Genomic DNA, 16,120 nt, shown 5'->3' on the forward strand with positions numbered 1-16,120 from the left:
GTGAGTGACTGATATACTTCTTAATCTACAAAAGAACTTGAAAGATGAGTTATTTAATTGTGAGGGGATGTATGTAGACTATTTTGATTTTAATCAGACTATTGTATTTCTCCTGCTAAAGTGTAGGGAGTACTTTTTTTCTCTACAATCTTATTGACAGTGTGTGTGCATGTAGAAACCATTCTGTGATAAGCATTTGTGTTTTTCATGTGTTTGCAGACAGATAACTGTGCTGTTTTTATATTTTGGTAGAATTGAAAACCGGTCATCGTTTATGAATTTGTGAAATGAGTTATGTTATGTTTCTATACTAAAATGTAGTACTACTTCTAGATGAAGAAATGTGTTTTGGTATAGTGCAAGGGATAGTGTTGTTTGTCTAGAATCACACAGTGAGTCTGTGTGCATTTGGGAACCACTGTGAGAGAAGCATTTGGTAACATCGTGTATTTGCTGACAGATAACTGTTTTAACTTGTCATGTTGTGAAGTTTTAGTAGCATTAGAAGACAGTTATTGCTTATGATTTGATTAAATGAGTCAGGCTTTGACAGAAAAGTGCAGTCCTGTAATATGTAGATTGTGTGCAGTTCCGTTACCAGTTGCACTGTAGTGAATGAGTTTTGGTAAACTCCTAGGGATAGTGGTGCTTGTCTAGAATCACAGTGTGAGTTAGTGTGTATTTGGGATTAGTGTGAGAGAAGCATTTGGTGACATCATGTATTTGCTGACAGATAACTTTTTTAAAACCTGTCATGTTGTGAAGTTTTAGTAGCATTAGAATCCAGTCTTTGCTTATGCGTAGATTAAATGAGTCATGCTTTGACACTGATGTGCTGTACTTAAATATGTAGATTGTGTTCAGTACCATTAACTCTTCTAGACTAGTGAATGAGTTTTGGTAAACTCCTAGGATAGTGTTGATTGTCTAAAATCACACTGTTAGTCTGTGTGCATTTGGGTAAGGATTGTGAGAGAAGCATTTGGTAACATTGTGTATTTGCTGACAGATAACTGTTTTAAAACTGGTCATGTTGTCAAGTTTTAGTAGCATTAGAAGCCAGTCTTTGCTTATGCTTTGATTAAATGAGTCAGGCTTTGACACAAAAGTGCAGTCCTGAAATATGAAGATTGTGTGCAGTTCCCTTACCACTTTCACAGTAGTGAATGATTTTTGGTAAACTCCTAGGTATAGTGGTTGTTGTCTAGAATTACACTGTGAGTCTGTGTGCATTTGGGAACCACTGTGAGAGAAGCATTTGGTAACATCGTGTATTTGCTGACAGATAACTATTTTAAAACCTGTCATGTTGTCAAGGTTTAGTAGCATTAGAAGCTAGTCATTGCTTATGCGTTGATTAAATGAGTCAAGCATTGACACTAAAGTGAAGTCGTGAAATATGTAGATTGTGTGCAGTTCCCTTACCACTTCCACTGTAGTGAATGAGTTGTGGTAAGCTGCTAGGGATAGTGTTGTTTGTCTAGAATCACACTGTGAGTCTGTGTGCATTTGGGAACCACTGTGAGAGAAGTGTTTGGTAACATCGTGTATTTGCTGACAGATAACTGTTTTAAAACATGTCATGTTGTCAAGTTTTAGTAGCATCAGAAGACAGTTATGGCTTATGCTTTCATTAAATGAGTTAGGCATTGACAGTAAATTGCAGTCGTGAAATATGTAGATTGTGTGCAGTTCCCTTACCACTTGCACTGTAGTGAATGAGTTTTGGTAAACTCCTAAGGATAGTGGTGCTTGTCTAGAATCACACTGTGAGTTAGTGTGGATTTGGGATCACTGTGAGAGAAGCATTTGGTAACATCATGTATTTGCTGACAGATAACTGTTTTAAAACCTGTCATGTTGTGAAGTTTTAGTAGCATTAGAATCCAGTCTTTGCTTATGCGTTGATTAAATGAGTCATGCTTTGACACTGATGTGCTGTACTTAAATATGTAGATATGAAGTGCAGTCCTGAAATATGAAGATTGTGTGCAGTTCCCTTACCACTTCCACAGTAGTGAATGATTTTTGGTAAACTCCTAGGTATAGTGGTTGTTGTCTAGAATCACACTGTGAGTCTGTGTGCATTTGGGAAGCACTGTGAGAGAAGCATTTGGTAACATTGTGTATTTTTTTAGCAGATAACTCTTTTAAAACCTGTCATGTTGTCAAGTTTTAGTAGCATTAGAAGGTAGTCTTTGCTTATGCATTGATAAAATGAGTCAGGGTTTGACACTAAGGTGCAGTACCATGTACTATTCTGTTCACTGTGGCAGAACTGAAAATGTAAAAGTTTTACCTAAGCACTGTCCTAGAAGTAGTCTGATTATTTAGTCAGTTTCTAAGTACCAAATAGAGTGCTTCAAATGTCTATGCAGTATGCATGTAGTGTTCTAACATACTATATACTTGTCTTTTACACCTTCAATTCCCTAGTCAGTATCCATACACTTCCAGGAAACACCCTGTCACTTCCTTTGCAGTCCTCTAGAGACCCATTCAACAGCATGTACTAATCCATTCACTGTGCCAAAACCCAAACACTTATAAATTCACCAAGACACTCTCTTTCCAGTACTCTAATGATTCAGTCACTGCCTAAGTATTCATGCACTGAGCCAGGTCTTAGCACATGGACTGCTTCAAACCCCTATCCACTATGCATGCAGTCCTCTAACCACCTCCACAATAGTCTTTCACACCTTCAATTCCCTAGTCAGTATCCATACACTTCCAGGAAACACCCTGTCACTCCCTTTGCAGTCCTCTAGTGATCCATTCAGCACCATGTACTAATCCATTCACTGTGCTAAAACCCAAACACTTATAAATTCACCAAGATACTATCTTTGCTGTACTCTAATCATTCACTCAGTGCCTAAGTATTCATGCACTGAGCCAGGCCTTAGCACATGGACTGCTTCAAACCCCTATGCACTATGCATGCAGTCTTCTAACCACCTAGACACTTGTCTTTCACACTTTCAATTTCCTAGTCAGTATCCATACAGTCCAGCACTTGTCACGGCCTTTGCACTCCTCTAGTGACCCATTCAGTACCAAGTACTAATCCATTCCCTGTGCGAAAAGCCTAGCACTTATAAATTCACCTAGGCACTCTCCTTGCTGTACTCTAATCATTCAGTCAGTACCCAAGTAGTCATGCAGTGAGCCAGGCCTTAGCACATGGACTGCTTTAAATGCCTATGCAGTATGGATGCAGTCCTTTAATCACCTACACAGTTGTGTTTCACACCTTCAATTCCCTAGTTAGTATTCATACTCTTCTAGCAAACACCCTGTCACTCACCCAGTGTGTCTCCTTATAGTACTGTATCATTTAGTCAGTTAGCATGTAGAGTTTTAGTGAGGTAGGCTTTAGGGCATGAACTGCTTCAAAGTAGTATGCACTATGCATGTAGTGTTTTAACCATCGTCACATTTGTGGTTCAGGGACATCGTTTCTTAGTCAGTATTTATATAAAATGTGTTTGTACAGTAATGGAATAGTATAATTTTGAAAGTTATTAATATACATTTATTTATTCTTTTTTACAGATACAGAATAGGAGTGTTTCTCATCTGTTTGCACTCTTCTCGTGCAAGATTGTTTGGATGAAGGGTCCTTAGGTGTTTCATCATACTTGCCGTGCCGTACGAGTATTTCTTGTTAGGATCCCCTCGTGAGAGAACTCTTTTGCAAATCTTGCACGTGATCAAGGTGGCATTGGTCTTTGTTTGCCCCTTGGGAAAAGTAAAAAATGTCCTCACCACTGAAGAAAAACGTTGTGGGCGTGGTGCCTTCTGCAAAAAAATTTCCTCAGATTCGGTAAATATTTTAAAGCGGCAACATTTACAGTTTTTGTAAGTTAAACTCATAAAATTTTGTTAGCTGTATGCATTTTATATATCTGTGATTTGTTTCTTGTGGTATTTTGTGGAGAATACCATGTTGTTGTTTTTTAACAATCTTTCTGATTTTCCAGGTCTGTCGTCAACATCCATGGTCCCCACAGGAGTGTTCCGCCTTGTTGTTTTGTATTATTGTTGTTACATTTTGTTTATTAGTTTATCGTTCATATATATGTTAATAAAAAAATAAAGTTTGAAAATAGTTTATCGTTTACATATTTATGATTATAAAAAATAAAGTCTGAAAAAAAAATTAATAAAGTTTTTGGTTGTTCTCGTACCTGCTGTGTGACTCTTTCTTGTTCTTATTACTGTTATTTGATGGAGTTCACCATGGTGTTAAATTTTGGGGCACTTATCGCTGGAATACTGGTGATATCTGCAGTTTGCACCAACTTCTGAATAGTGTGTTAGATTTATCTCAACTTTACTTCCGTTAAAGTGCTGATAATGAAATGGAGACTAGCCGTTCTCGTGCAAAAAGACACGAGGTGCACCTTTCCAATTTATTCTAAATACTAAAATCCTGTATTGAATTGCACTGAGGTATTGGCTGCACTTACAGTGTACACACAAAATCTATTATGAAATCTCATTGTATTTATATTGATTGGGAATAGTGCGTCAGGTGCTGGATCTTGACGAGATACACTGCTCAGTTCGTATATTGTCCTGCACACGAAAAAAATCACATCACAACTTTCACACCAATTGCAATGCAAAATAAATTCTGGCGATAAGACACGTTAGCACCAGGGATTTTACACCTGCTGTCTGCTGGTGTTAAGCAGGACAACTACCTGCACCATGAAAGGGAACACAGCCAAGAGCCACACCAGAACACCCACAGGTGCCATAGAGTCAATGAGCATGATACAAGGATACCCATGAGGGCCAGAAGACTCATCTCAACAACTCCAGGACCGCCAATGACCCCCAAACCCACATCTTAGTAAGTGTGTCCCTGTGGTCATTGTCTTAGCATGATAGGCACGAGCCCTGCAACATCACAGTGTGCTGTCACCTCAGCGTTGGCAGTGAGCCTGGACGTGTAGCTACGCACGCATCCTCCTGCATGCACAACTGGCGTGTGCTGGTCTGGGGTTCACAGGTCAGTGCAGGGGTGTGCCTATCCGGCAAGGGGAACGGCGTGTCTTGGACATGTCCGTGTACAGGAAGTGCGGTAAGTGTGTCTCTGTGTTCTGGTGTGGCCTGCTACAAGAGCCGCAGCAGTCGATGTTGTAAAGTGGCATGCACCACCTCCAAACGGCACTGTGATGGTGTAGTTGGAATGTAGCAGGACATGCGCAAATAGGCATTACAATGGTGTGCCGTACGAGTGCATGAGATACAACAGCGCACCGTACAAAAGTGTGGGGGCTCGTGAGAGGGAGGAGCAGCCGTTTGGCAACATAACACACAGTGAACTCGACCATGTGCCACATGCTGGGCATCTCATCCATGATGACCACGGTCGCAGACATCCCACAACACCAACGACTGGCCTTTGTACACATCCTGTATGAATGCAGCGTGGTTTTCACTTCTATGCTCATTCAGTGGTGTGATGTTGGCGGGTTGTGTGACTTGTGCTCCTTGTTGGTGTGTTTCATTTTGGCCATTGTTAGTCTATATGTGTGTTGTACTTAATTGTGCATGCGTGCCATTCTGCCCATCTCCCCCCCTCCCCCCACTCCCTGCTTCTTCCTCTTCCTAGTGCTGTTTTGTCTATAATTTTGTTGCTGCACACATAAATACATGTAAAGAATAAATTAGAATAGTTCCTTGATTCTTTTAGGTTTCAAAACTTCTCTATTGGTTTCTTTTTAATTTTCCATATGAACCGTTTTTTTAATATTCAACAACACATAGAAGTCAGAAGTGCAACGTATACTATCAACACACTTTCTAGAACATTCTACAACACGTGCAGGTTAAAAGTTCATCAATTTTTAAAAACTTAACGATATTGTTTTGCAACATTTTCTTGAACATTTAACGACACGTGCAGGTTAAAAGTTCACGATTGTTTTAAGTTCGAACAGTGCCTTCCAAATGCAAGTAGCAGGTGTGGTTGAGCTGAGCAAATGTTATCCTATGATATGTACTCCACGTTAAAACTGCTTTTTCTTAACCAATCACAAAGATGCTTTTCCACAAAACTAATGTGCACCCTACTTTTAAAAAAGAATGCTTTTCATAATATCTTTAGAGATAAGTTATAGATAGGAATTAGCATTTAAAAAACCTTTGAAGGGAGGAGGAGCCTAGCGCGCATCCAAGATGGTCGCGTGAGCACAGGGCTCCCCGGACCCTTGCTGCTCCTCGGAATTTATCCTGAGAATATCCTGATATGGTTTATGGAATCTGGAAGCTGAAGACTGGCTGAACACGTATCTCTTTTCAGAAATCGAATCGGACCTGGGAATCCTGAATTGTCGTGGTTCGAACTTTTGGGACCCACCCGACGGAGGTGCCCGGGGCGAAGGTGAACCGTGGAGCCGTGTCGTAATTGAACAACAGCGGCCGCAGCGCGGTGCCAGTGGCCGCTCTACCACTTTCGGTTTCACTTTCGGACTTCAGGGGGCTGGACGGCGAACTCGCTTGATGTGGCGGGGTGTTTCCTTGGCCTCTGCGCAAGGCTTTGTCTCCACCTGCCACTAGTGTGTCCATCGCCTCGGGTCCCCCCGCACCGCTATATTGTGGATTCTGGTGAGGCGCTAGTCTGCGGTGCCGGTGCCTATTCGACCCCTGATCGGCGGTCCCCTTCGGGGTACGTGACCACATGGGGGGCAAGGGGGGCCCCGAGGGGCGTAAGACTAAGGCCTCCCTCCGCGGGGGACCGGTCCAGGTTAACAACATGGACCGCTACACTCAGGGCAGAGGGTCCCCTGGAGCGGCCGGCCCCCCCCAGACGCCGCCGGAGGTGGCACGTCCGTCTCTCCGGAGCTGTCCCTGCAGGACATTATGGGCGCCATCGATGGCATCAGGGAAACCATCGCCACGCAGTACGAGGCCCTGGCCCGTAAAATCGACACGGTGGCAATCGATGTCACCTTAATTCGGGCGGATCTCTCCAAAACTAACGAGAGGGTTCAGGCTCTCGATGCGCGGACTTCCACCCTTGGTGCGGATGTGTCGGACCTGCAGGCCGCACTTGGTGACATCAAGGTGGTCAACGATCAGATGGCCCGGCGGCTGGAGGACTTCGAGGGACGGGCCCGACGCAACAACATCCGTGTCATAGGCGTACCGGAGTCCTCCGACAACCGCCCGGTTGACCTCCTGGTCGAGGAACTCATCCTCCAACAGTTGACCCCTGCTGGCCTAAGTAAGTTCTTTGCCGTGGAGCGGGCCCATCGAGTTCCGGGCGGTCGGCCACGGCCGGGGGCCCCCCCGAGGCCTATTGTGGCCAAACTGTTCTACTATAGAGACCGAGATGCGATTCTGCAGGCCTCACGGGTCCACGGCCCGGTTCGTCATGAGAACTCGTCCATTAACTTTTATCCGGACTTTACCCAACTTGTCCAGAAACAGCGGATGGGATTCCAGGGGGTGAAGCGTCGTCTCCGTGAACTGGGCCTAAAGTACTCTATGCTTTACCCTGCAAAACTCCGAGTGGAACACGAGGATCGGACTGCCTTTTTTGACTCTCCTGTGGCCGTGAGTGACTGGCTGGACTCGCTGCCGGACAGAGGTGGCCGTCCCGGGCCCTCTGCCGGCGCCGAAGGTGACGGGTCCCCTTTGGAGTGACTTTTGGTCCTTGATTTTGCCATTTTGCACTGTTCAGCTGGGTTTTACTTCTTTTGTTCATTTTGTCTCACTAGGACCTGTGTGGGGGGCGGGCGGGGACGGGTCCCTTTCCTCCTCCGGGGTCTTTTCGTAGAATGGGGTTAGTAGGGCGACAGGCACACTGCAAGTTGGGGGGGTTTTTTGGCCTGCAGGGGTGCAGGGTGGGGGGAGTTGGATTTGGGGGGGGGTTGGGGGGAAGGAGGGGTTGTTTTGCTGTGTGTTTTCTGTTTGCAGGGCGAGGTATTGATTTTTGTCCAATTTCGGGAACTGTGCTACTGGCTGGGGGACCTTTGATCTATTGGAGGGGATGGGGGGGGACGGGTTGAGGCTGATGTCATGGAACGTCAATGGGTTGGGGGACCGTATCAAGCGGGGTGTAGTACTGCAGTATTTGCGTCGTCTGACTCCTGATGTGGTGTTTATCCAGGAGACGCATCTGGTTGGTAATGTTTGTCATGCAATGAACAGGGGGGGATACCGCCTCGTGGCCCATTCTGGTTTCACAACTGGTTCCAGGGGGGTGGGCGTTCTCCTGCGATCCTCACTTCCGTTGGAGATCACTAGGGTAGTCTCGGATGACAGAGGGCGCTATGTGTGTCTGACTGGGAGGTGGGAGGGGCAGCCCCTTTCCCTGGTCTCAGTTTACGTCCCCCCGGGCCTCCAGAACTCCACCTTCGCGGACTTGGGTCGAATGCTGCTTGAACTTCCGGACAGTCTTTTGCTTATGGGCGGGGACTTTAATTCGGTGGTTTCGGGTGACCTGGATCGTCACCCACCCAGGGCCCTCCCCGCTGCCCAGGCATGGCTTGGTGGACTGTTGGAGACCTTCGGCCTGGTAGATAGTTGGAGATTAATGCATCCGACCCAATGTCAGTACACCTTTCACTCTGGGGCGCATGGGAGTCTTTCTAGGTTAGACTATTTCCTTATGCCCGCGGCGCAGACTGGTCGGATTCGAGAGGTTAGGCACCTGGCGCGGGGTATCTCCGATCATTCCCCGCTGTGGCTGCTCTTTGACACCGAGTCGCGGTCTGCAGGGCGGATTGCTCCCATTAACCCGTGGTACCTGCGAGACCCTACGACTCGCGACAGCCTGGTTAAGGCTATGGACCAATACTTCCTTGAAAACGAGGGGTCGGTGTCGTCCGCAATGTCCCTGTGGGAAGCCTTTAAAACCGTAATCCGCGGACACGCCCTCTCCCAGATAGTGGTGGCTAAGAAGCTCAAGAGTGAGGCAGTGGTGAAGCTGGAGACTGACATCTCGGGGCTGGAGTCGGCCTTGGAGGCGGGTGTCACTCCGGACGGGCTCCATGCCCTCAGCTTGAAACAGTTTGAATACAGATCTCTTGTCACTGACGCTGCCAAAATGATGTATAGGGAGCAGCAGGGTCGATTGTATGACGCCGGGGACAAGGCGGGAAAATTGATTGCTTGGCTGGATAAGAAGGAGAGAGTGAATCGTGTGGTCCCGGAGCTGCGGGTCTCGGATGGAGTGTGTGTGACTGAGCCTGGTGAGATTGTGGAATGTTTCGCTGACCACCTCCGGGCCGTGTACTCCCCGGTGACTGATAGGGATGAAGAAGACTCTCGCCTTCTGCTGCGGGATATTGCTTTGCCCTGCCTGTCCGTCGAAGACCGTGAGCAGCTGGACGCCCCCTTGTCTGTAGATGAAATTGCAACTGCGATTCGGTCCCTTCGCTCTGGCAAGGCTATGGGTCCCAACGGTCTGCCTATTGAACTATATAAGTTGCGCCCGGATAAACTCGCGCCCTTCCTCCGTCGTATGTTTCAGGAGTCCCTTGAGGCAGGTTCCCTTCCTGCCGACCAGCGTCTGGCTACGATAGTCGTGATCCCCAAGGAAGGCAAGCCACGAGACCGCTGTGCCTCCTACAGGCCTATTTCACTGTTAAACGCAGAGCCTAAAATACTGGCTAAAGTCCTTGCCAATCGTTTGTTGAGCGTCATCTGCGATCTGATTCATCCTGACCAATGCGGCTTCATCCCTCATCGTAACACCGCTCTTAACTTGCGGCGTCTTCACGGCGCCCTCGCCAGGGCGGAGTACCTCTCCGAACCAGCCGTGCTGGCTTCTTTAGACGCCACGATGGCCTTTGACACCATCGAGTGGCCATTCCTCTGGGCTGTCTTGACCAAATTCGGCTTTGGGGAGGGATTTCTTGGCTGGGTGAAGCTTCTTTACACGGGACCCATGGCTCAGGTGGTGGTTAATGGGCGGGTCTCTCGGCCCTTCGCTCTCGGTAGGGGTACGAGGCAGGGGTGCCCGTTGTCCCCTCTGCTCTTTGCTCTCGCCCTGGAACCACTCGCTGCTTGGCTCCGCTGGGAGCCCTCGATCAGAGGGATCCGGTGGGCCCCGGGCTTCGAGGATCGGGTCTCGTTGTATGCGGACGATATTCTCCTGTATCTCACCTCGCCGCGGCAGTCGCTTAATGTTCTCTTTGATGTTCTGACTTCCTTTGGGAGAAATTCGGGTCTAACGATCAACTGGTCTAAATCCTGTGTCTATCCCATCTCCGGTGGCCCTCCTCTCTTGCCGCCTCGGCTTCCGATCCAATTATCTCTGTCCGGCTTTAAATACCTGGGGATATACGTCTCGTTGGACCCGGTGGCTCGCTATGAACAGAATCTCCTGCTTCCACTTCGGCGTTTGAGGGAGGACACGGCTCGGTGGTGTAAGCTGCCCTTGTCCCCGCTGGGTCGGGCAGCACTGTTTAAAATGATGTCCCTTCCCAGATTCCTCTATGCACTTCAGAACTCCTTCGATCTCATTCCGGTGGCCTACTTTCGGGAGGTGGAGAGCCTGCAGAGGAGACTGGTGTGGGACGGACGGGCGCGTATCGCTCTGGCAAAGCTTACTCTCCCCTGGTACGACGGGGGCATCGCGCTTCCCGACATTCGCAGGTATTATTGGGCCTCACAGCTATCGGCCATTAACCATGCCACGTATGCGCCTGGCTTGCATCCAGCGTATGAGATGGATAAATTCCTGCTTCCCGGCGGAAACTATAACAGGGCACTTTACTCCCGCTCGGCTGGAAGGACCCTTACGGGCCCTACTAAGATTGCGGTACGGATCTGGAAGGCGGCAAATGTAGCCATGGGCTGGAGTGAGCGGTTAACATGTGCTACTCCTTTATTTGCCTCCGACCGACTGGGAAGCCTCTGGACAACGAAAGGGTTTGAACGTTGGGACACGATTGGTATTAGTAGAGTGGGAGACTTATGGCTTAAGGGCACGGTTAAAACCTTCGCGGCGCTCCAGAGCGAATACGAACTCACGGACAGGGAGTTCTTCCGCTACGCCCAGGTTCGGCATGCCCTGCTCTCGGTCTTTGGGGAGGGGACCAGGATCCCGGCTTCTTCGCCCCTCGAGGACCGCATACTCGATGGTCATGTCCCCGACAGTACTATCTCTCTAATTTATAAAAAACTTATTAATAATCGGGCTGACCTCTTGGTGCGCCTTCGGGAGACATGGACGGGGGATGGGGTGGAATTGGACGACGAGGACTGGCAGTCCGCACTGTCGTCCCCCAAGGAAGTGGCCATTCCAGCCCGTCTCCGCCTGGTCCAGCTTAAGATTCTCCACCGGGTGTATGTGACGGGTCCCCGTTTGGTCTCGATGGGATTTTCTGAAGACGGGCTCTGTAAGCGGGGCTGTGGGCTTAGTGCCACCTTTCTCCATATCCTTTGGGAGTGCCGCGAGGTGGCGGAATACTGGCGACGGGTTCATGTGGTCATGGGACAAGTCACCGGGGTTGCGCTGCTGCCGGAGGTGCGTCGCTGTGTTCTGAATGTGTGGGAGCCCAATGATTATAACGCGGCTCAGACTCGGTGGGCGGCCCTGGGGAACATGATTGCCAAGAGAGATATAGCGCAGCTTTGGGGTTCCCAGCGGCCTCCCACCGTGTCCGTATGGAAGGAGAACATGGACTGGTGCATGTTCAGGGAGAAGACTGTGTATGTGGCTCGCGGTAAACCGGGGGCATGGGGTAGAATCTGGGGGCAATGGAACGCGTATCGTGGGGGTATCTGTACTCCCCCCCTAGTGGACACCGATGTTGCCTTGTCCCCCTGACCCTTGATGGTTCCTTGCGACTTGTGGAATAACCGAATATAGACCTTGCTCTCCCGTGACCCCCCCCCCGACCTATCATTCCTCCTTCCCCTTGACAGCCATTTGGGGGTCTGAAGTAGAGTCCCCCGGATGTAGCCTGACCCACACTTTTTGCCTCTATGCCTCGCCTTTTGTTTTTAGTTGTTATTTATGTTAAACCTATGTATCCTGCTTCCCTAGGACTATCCGGAGCCACGTACGGGGCTGGGCCCCAGGAGTCGACTACTGCCTTAACAAATGTATGATCCTTTCTGATTCTAGCGGCCGGCCCTGGTGGTTGTAGGCCCATGCTTGTAACCGATTTATTGTTCAATAAAATTTTCAAAAAAAAAAACCTTTGAAATTCACTGAAGAAACCATAGGTTTCATGCACGTTATAGTTAGGAATTGGCATTTAAAAAACCTTTGAAATGCACTGAAAAAACCATAGGTTTCAGGCACATTATAGTTAGGAATTAGCATTTAAAAAACCTTAGAAATTCACTGAAAAAACCATAGGTTTCAGGGGCGTTATAGTTAGCTGGACATTTCCCTTGTACAAAACCCTAGAAATTCCCCTGTTATAGTTAGTTCAGCTAACTATAACTAACGCCCCCGCAATGCACTGCTGATGACGTCACATATTACATCACTCATGACATGGTCAGTGACATCACTGATGACATCACTGATGACATCTCAAATGACATCACTGATGACATCACTGATGACATCATCCATTGAGTAAGTGTTTCTGAACAGTTTTAATATGTTTAATATATATAGGGAAAGGCCTGTTGAAGAATAAGTGGGTGTACAAGTGTGTGAATGGATGATTTTCTAGGTGCGCAACTGACTCTATAAGTGAGTCATTAAATGTATCTTACTGCAGACTAGTGACTAAACTGTGTGAATGTCTGTATGTGTCTGTGTGTTGGTGTATAAGTGGCTGCATGGTTTTGTGAATAACTATATGAGTGTCTATAAGGGTTATTGATTGGTTGTCTGAGTATCTGTATGGGTACCTGAGTGTTTGTGTGGGTAGGGTGTGTGTGACTCTGTGACTAGATGTGTGAGTGGGTGATTCAGTGGGTGCATGGTTTTAAGAGTGCATCTGTGATGGACTGTATGGTTGGGTGAGTGTATGTATGGGTGTGCTAGTGATTGAATGTATATCTCAGTTGTACATGTGTCAGTAACTACATATGTGAAACGCAGTGTATATGTGTGTAAGAGTATATAACTATCTATATGTGAGAGTGTGTGATTTTGGGAGTGGCTGTATGCGCCATAGTGCAAGGATATCTGTGTCATGTGCTGTTTGTTTTTCTGCAGGAAGACACAGAATTTGTTAGTATTTTTATGAGTAAGTGAACTTGAGTGTGTTTAACTGTAAAGGTGAGTAAATTGGACTGTGATTAATTATTTGCATGACTGACTAGATGTGTCAGTACCTCAATGGATGATTGGCGGTGTGTGAGTGTCTATATAGGTGTATAAATGCACAGAGTGACTGTAAGTATGAGTGACTGTACAGGTGAGTGAGTGGACATGTATATAGACCTAAAAGTCAATGAGTGGATGTGTAGTTATTGGTAATGGAGTATCTATGGTTGTCAAAATGGCCGTTTGAAATTTTGAGTCGGTGTATCAAAGGTTATATTAGGGTGTGAGAAGATGCACTCATTTATCACATGGATGATGTCATCAGTGATGTCATCAGTGATGTCATTTGAGATGTCATCAGTGATGTCATCTGTGATGTCACTGACCATGTCATGAGTGATGTAATATGTGACATCATCAGCAGTGCATTGCGGGGGCGCGAGTTATAGTTAGCTGAACTAACTATAACAGGGCAATTTCTAGGGTTTTGTACGAGGGAAATGTCCAGCTAACTATAACGCCCCTGAAACCTATGGTTTTTTCAGTGAATTTCTAAGGTTTTTTAAATGCTAATTCCTAACTATAAAGTGCCTGAAACCTATGTTTTTTTCAGTGAATATATATATATAGATATATATATATATATCGCCAAAAATTCCTCTCTACCAATCTTCTGCAGAACCAGCAGGCACGGACCTCAACCATACTCACAGAAAGGCATCAAACGAAGTCTCGTGGAGAAAGCAGTGTAGTTTAATGTGGAATAAACCACAGAATGACACAGGCGTAATGCCTGCCATGATGTGTTTCGCTCGTCAAAGCGAGCTTGATCACATGATACGCCTCAATTCCTAGGAGCAATATTGATGCCAGTTTACCTGTGCAGTGTTATAAAGTTTAATGTTTTCCCTGGCTTGCTTCGTAATATAATGAGCTGCATATTTATGTATGTATGTACGTATGTATGTATGTATGTATGTATGTATGTATGTATGTATGTATGTATGTATGTATGTGTGTGTATAACACCCCATCGCCGACTGAGCGAGTCCGCAGCACTGCGAATTAAGGTGCCTAGGAGCAACGTGACCTGTTGGTGGACTACGAACAACAGAGTCGCTACACGGCACAGAAGGCAGACCCAACCGGGTAAGAGATACTTACAGGAGCGAGTTGGTGGGGTATTTTACAAACACTACAAGTACCACAATGCCTGAAAAGACACGCCCACTATGGAAGGCTTGAAAATCACGCTGCAAATGCGGTGTCACTGTTGCCCACCTGGTCTCCATGAAGCCTAGCCAGTGAACAAGGGAGAAGTTACCTGAAACGCGTATGGCCAAAGAGAGGCGCATGAACTGCTGAAACTGCCGCGTCAGTTACTCTGTAGCCTGCCAATAAATGATGGAGAAAATCACGTTGCGAGTGGTGTTTTCAATTGGGAGTGCTTTCGATTGGAATGTATAGCGGCCGACTCCAGGTCGCGAAAACACCCCATCGCCGACTGAGCGAGTCCGCAGCACTGCGAATTAAGGTGCCTAGGAGCAACGTGACCTGTTGGTGGACTACGAACAACAGAGTCGCTACACGGCACAGAAGGCAGACCCAACCGGGTAAGAGATACTTACAGGAGCGAGTTGGTGGGGTATTTTACAAACACTACAAGTACCACAATGCCTGAAAAGACACGCCCACTATGGAAGGCTTGAAAATCACGCTGCAAATGCGGTGTCACTGTTGCCCACCTGGTCTCCATGAAGCCTAGCCAGTGAACAAGGGAGAAGTTACCTGAAACGCGTATGGCCAAAGAGAGGCGCATGAACTGCTGAAACTGCCGCGTCAGTTACTCTGTAGCCTGCCAATAAATGATGGAGAAAATCACGTTGCGAGTGGTGTTTTCAATTGGGAGTGCTTTCGATTGGAATGTATAGCGGCCGACTCCAGGTCGCGAAAACACCCCATCGCCGACTGAGCGAGTCCGCAGCACTGCGAATTAAGGTGCCTAGGAGCAACGTGACCTGTTGGTGGACTACGAACAACAGAGTCGCTACACGGCACAGAAGGCAGACCCAACCGGGTAAGAGATACTTACAGGAGCGAGTTGGTGGGGTATTTTACAAACACTACAAGTACCACAATGCCTGAAAAGACACGCCCACTATGGAAGGCTTGAAAATCACGCTGCAAATGCGGTGTCACTGTTGCCCACCTGGTCTCCATGAAGCCTAGCCAGTGAACAAGGGAGAAGTTACCTGAAACGCGTATGGCCAAAGAGAGGCGCATGAACTGCTGAAACTGCCGCGTCAGTTACTCTGTAGCCTGCCAATAAATGATGGAGAAAATCACGTTGCGAGTGGTGTTTTCAATTGGGAGTGCTTTCGATTGGAATGTATAGCGGCCGACTCCAGGTCGCGAAAACACCCCATCGCCGACTGAGCGAGTCCGCAGCACTGCGAATTAAGGTGCCTAGGAGCAACGTGACCTGTTGGTGGACTACGAACAACAGAGTCGCTACACGGCACAGAAGGCAGACCCAACCGGGTAAGAGATACTTACAGGAGCGAGTTGGTGGGGTATTTTACAAACACTACAAGTACCACAATGCCTGAAAAGACACGCCCACTATGGAAGGCTTGAAAATCACGCTGCAAATGCGGTGTCACTGTTGCCCACCTGGTCTCCATGAAGCCTAGCCAGTGAACAAGGGAGAAGTTACCTGAAACGCGTATGGCCAAAGAGAGGCGCATGAACTGCTGAAACTGCCGCGTCAGTTACTCTGTAGCCTGCCAATAAATGATGGAGAAAATCACGTTGCGAGTGGTGTTTTCAATTGGGAGTGCTTTCGATTGGAATGTATAGCGGCCGACTCCAGGTCGCGAAAACACCCCATCGCCGACTGAGCGAGTCCGCAGCACT

The sequence above is a fragment of the Triturus cristatus genome, chromosome 7 (assembly GCF_964204655.1).
Source record: "Triturus cristatus chromosome 7, aTriCri1.1, whole genome shotgun sequence".
In the NCBI taxonomy this organism is placed as follows: Eukaryota; Metazoa; Chordata; class Amphibia; order Caudata; family Salamandridae; genus Triturus; species Triturus cristatus.